This window comes from Pinus tabuliformis, chromosome 2_1 (genome assembly GCF_031772625.1).
Source record: "Pinus tabuliformis cultivar Carrire ecotype Pingquan chromosome 2_1, CPIR1, whole genome shotgun sequence".
Taxonomy (NCBI): Eukaryota; Viridiplantae; Streptophyta; class Pinopsida; order Pinales; family Pinaceae; genus Pinus; species Pinus tabuliformis.
Genome location: NC_142299.1, coordinates 793,525,774 through 793,530,841, shown reverse-complemented (window position 1 = coordinate 793,530,841; position 5,068 = coordinate 793,525,774).

The window sequence follows — 5,068 nt, the reverse complement described above, 5'->3', positions numbered from 1 at the left end:
ATTTAAAGGATTAACTGAATCATAAGTATTCTAGATATACGCTAGTTGCATTAGACACAGTTGCGTATACACGCGGGTTCCATTAACTGAAGTAGCGTATATGTATCTAAGTGTTGTGGGGAAAAGTATCCGACTCGGATGACCCTATCCCTACTCTAAGGGTGACAGTCCTTAGCAACAACTGAAAGTAAAGCTTTGGTATTTTCCTTTATGAAAGTACAGAGAGAAGGAAGAAAAGATTAACCAACCGGGGTCTTTCGCTTTTGTCGATCCTTATCCTCTCTCTTTGTCTCTTGTTCCCAGCTCCTTGCTCCCTTTGCTGGTCCAGCTACACACAGATCCTGCACAACAGAGAGAAGAAGACTACAAGATACATGTACTCATAACTGATGCATGGATTAGAGTGAATCAAATATACAAGTAAATACAATACATCAATGCAATACAAGTATATAGGAGAACATTCAAAGCTTTATTGATAAAAGTAACAGGGTTCTGAGAAGGTTACAACCATCAATGGCTCCAATCCAGCAGCACCTCCCCAGCAGCAAGAAGTCTCCTCTTCACCTCTAGAAAAGCAATCACCCAATAGCTCTAACTGTAAACCAACAGCACCTCCTTGCTTTACACAAAATTCCAGCCTCCTTAGACCTCATAGAAGAGCTCTATATATAGGAAAGAAGAAGAGAGGATGAGTCAGCTTGAGACTGACATAAAGCTGCCTTGTGTCCTCTCCCTCTTCAGTTAATCTTCAGTTCTTGAGTCCACTCGGAGATCCTTGCTTACACATGGAGATCAAGTACCTCTTACTCATCACAGGGCGAATCTCATGAACCAAGTGTCAGTTTGGAAGCTTCCTGGGCAATTGACACCTTGCAGAATGACTGTGCCACTTGGCCAATCTCGCCCAGCGCAGGTAGCCTTCATTGCTTTTGACTTTCAGCGCAGGTACAAGGAGGAGCAGTTGACATTCAGCGCAGTTGCTCAGTGGAGCAGTTGACATGATCCAAAAATAGCCTGTTTTGAGTGTTTTTCAGGTGGAGAACTGATGGGAAGTGCTGTGGTTTGCTGACCTTGTTCTTCTAGGGGTAAGAACAACATGTTTAGGGACTGAGGATCCCTGTAATTATTGACATTTCATGCTCCATGCTGCGAGGCACAAAAATGTCTATAACAGTTGCCCCCTAAAGTATGAGGCCGTTTATCGGGTGAAATGCTTTATCTAGAGGGTCCGAAGTTCATTCCTGTGCTGAGGAGGCGCCCTGTAATACAATACAATACAATACATTATTTTTCATTCTGTTTTCATGATCTAGCTGAGGCGGGCATTCCCATGCTCAGCTTTATAAATACATTTTGGTACATAGAACAGACGACCGTCTGATGGTAGACCGATAATTCTCTGCTGGAATTATCATCCTTTGAGTAGGATGATCATCTGCTGCAATGATGTACATGACAAATGCTTTTATATTTCCTGAATATGTATCGCAGCCCGGATGGATGAAACTAGATCCGGGGTCTTCAAACTCGTTCGATCTTCACTCTAAGTACAAGTCGATCCATGTGAGAATTTCGCTGAAGTCGAACATGGAAAGACCTCGCTTGATTACCGGCCAATAATGAAAACCGTTAACAAGCACGAGAGGAATCACCGATAATGATAATGACCCTCAAGGTACTGCAGTACAATTCACGTGGCGTGAATAAAGGACTTGGCATCGAACGCCACGCAAAATCTTATGGTCGAAGGTCATTGATGTATACCTGTCGCCGGAAGTGAGAAACTTGCCATTGAGGCATGCAAGCTTCAAAGTACTGATGGGGTTGTTCCTAGATCAACTTCTTGGATAATGAGCTGAAGTCGACAAGAAGCGATCCGTCAAAGGAGGGCCTTAATGAATCCCACATCGATGACACGGAACGGAGCTAATGATTTTAGTGGAGGTGAAAACAAACTGTGACATATGATTCAGGGTGGCGATCATGAATGGATGAAAGATAATGTATGGCAGTGGATGGGACACGGTTGACACTTTCAGAATGACTTCTCTTGAACATACAACGACACTGATGCGATGGATCGGTAGCATTACCCCAAATGTGGATGGTTTGGCGAGGACCATGGTGATGAGACCGGTGAATGAAACAACCCAACCCGAAGTGGTACGGAAGAAAAGTGTCATGTTCAAGAGTGACTTGCTACCATTAAACTTTGGTGTTCTCCCAATTTTTCCCCAGTCATTTCTGACCAGTACCTCTTTATTTTTGTCAAGCTTGAGGAGGATAACATATGCTTGTTCTATAACCTGCCCTTCGGGCAAGCCCATCGCTATGATTTAACGAGCTTAGCGATAGGGAAACTCGTTCTCGTCTAAAGACAAGTTTGTCGCTATTTAATCATTTTAACGAGTCTAACGACAATGAAAACTTGGTCCTTTTCATTTTTAGAGAGTCTGAAAAGGTACAGAAAGTTAACTCCATGATTCCTTTTTCGTCATCTAATCCCTTAAGTCCGAAAAAGTATAAAACAATACAGAAGGGATGGGTGTTCGGTATTTTTAACGAGCCGAACAAGACAAGCGCTCGATCTTTTTGTGCAATAATCCCTCAGGTCCAAAAAGATTAAAATCTAGAGGAGGGATAGCGTTCCGGTCGTTTAACGAGCTGGAAGGCCAAAACTCGGCAAACTTTTCATATTTTACGAGTCAGTGAAAAGAGCTCAAAGAAGACTCGTTTTTTGAGGAACGAATGATAAACAGGGATAGCAGCAGATTCCAGGTACAGGTTGGAATTTTCCAATCACGGCAGTGTCACAAGGATGGCTAGGTGAAATCACTCTTCGCAACTGTTTCTCAAAAGAGGTAAACACACAAATGGAGGTGAATGATCGGCCAAATGAAAAGTGGAGGTGACGGTGCACAAACACGACCAAGGCTTTTATGGCTGATGAATTTACGATCTCAAAAGGTTATTCACCGGTTCATTTTTTCTGAATGAGCTTGAACTCTAAAGGAAAGCCTGCTCATAAACTTATGTTTATTTTTTAACGAGCATGAACTATGCGCTAAAACTGCTCGGATCTTGCGTTTATTTTTTAACGAGCATGAACTATGTGCTAAAACTGCTCGATTAAGTTTGCATGCCCCCAGCATAATGTCTTCAAATCGAGGTGCATGCCCCCCAAGCTTCATTGCATTCAACTTGGTGATTGGAATGAAGGTTCACTTTTGAGATTTGAAGAGGGGATTGTTTCATTTTTTAACGAGGTTGACACAAGATAAGAACCGTCCTCGGGTCCCTGTTTTCATTTTTTAACGAGGTTGACACAAGATAAGAACCGTCCTCGGCCCATTTCCATGTCTTTCCAACTCATCAAGCGATGTCTTTCCATGTTCGACTTCAGCGAAATTCTCACATGGATCGACTTGTACTTAGAGTGAAGATCGAACGAGTTTGAAGACCCCGGATCTAGTTTCATCCATCCGGGCTGCGATACATATTCAGGATATATAAAAGCATTTGTCATGTACATCATTGCAGTAGATGATCATCCTACTCAAAGGATGATAATTTCAGCAGAGAATTATCAGTCTACCATCAGACGATCGTCTGTTATATGTACCAAAATGTATTTATAAAGCTGAGCATGGGAATGCCCGCCTACGCTAGATCATGAAAATAGAATGAAAAATAATGTATTGTATTGTATTGTATTACAGGGCACCTCCTCAGCACTGGAATGAACTTCGGACCCTCTAGATAAAGCATTTCACCCGATAAACGGCCTCATACTTTAGGGGGCAACTGTTATAGACATTTTTGTGCCTCGTAACATGGAGCATGAAATGTCGATAATTACAGGGATCCTCAGTCCCTAAACATGTTGTTCTTACCCCTAGAAGAACAAGGTCAGCAAACCACAGCACTTCCCATCAGTTCTCCACCTGAAAACACTCAAAAACAGGCTATTTTTGGATCATGTCAGCTGCTCCACTGAGCATCTGCGCTGGAATGCAACTGCTCCTCCTTGTACCTGCGCTGAAAGTCAAATCCAATGAAGGCTACCTGCGCTGGGCGAGATTGGCCAAGTGGCACAGTCATTCTGCAAGGTGTCAACTGCCCAGGAAGCTTCCAAACTGACACTTGGTTCAAGAGATTCGCCCTGTGATGAGTAAGAGGTACTTGATCTCCATGTGTAAGCAAGGATCTCCAAGTGGACTCAAGAACTGAAGTTTAACTGAAGAGGGAGAGGACACAAGGCAGCTTTATGTCAGTCTCAAGCTGACTCATCCTTTCTTCTTCTCTCCTATATATAGAGCTCTTCTATGAGGTCTAGGGAGGCTGGAATTTTGTGTAAAGCAAGGAGGTGCTGTTGGTTTACAGTTAGAGCTATTGGGTGATTGTTTTACTAGAGGTGAAGAGGAGAGTTCTTGCTGCTGGGGAGGTGCTGCTGGATTGGAGCCATCAATGGTTGTAACCTTCTCAGAACCCTGTTACTTCTATCAATAAAGTTTTGCATGTTCTCCTATATACTTGTATTGCATTGATGTATTGTATTTACTTGTATTTTTGATTCACTCTAATCCATGCATCAGTTATGAGTACATGTATCTTGTAGTTTCCTCTCTTGTTTTGTGCAGGATCTGTGTGTAGCTGGGCCGGCAAAGAGAGCAAGGAGCTGGGAACAAGAGACAAAGAGAGAGGATAAGGATCGACTAAGAAAAAGACACCAGGTTGGCTAATCTTTTCTTCCTTCTCTCTGTACTTTCATAAAGGAAAACATCAAAGCTTTGCTTTCAGTTGTTGCTAAAGACTGTCACCTTTAGAGTAGGGATAGGGTCATCCGAGTCGGATACTTTTCCCCACAACAAACTGGCGACTCCGCTGGGGAGCCAAGTATCTTGTTGGTGTTTGTAGTATCTTTGCTATTCATTTCCTGAACCAAAGAGTACCAAATCGAAAAGCTTTTGACTATATCAAAAGCGAAGTAGAGGGGCTGCTACTCTTGCTCATTTTCTGAGCAGATTCATGATTTGAAGAGCTGATCTACAAAAGACTCTTTACT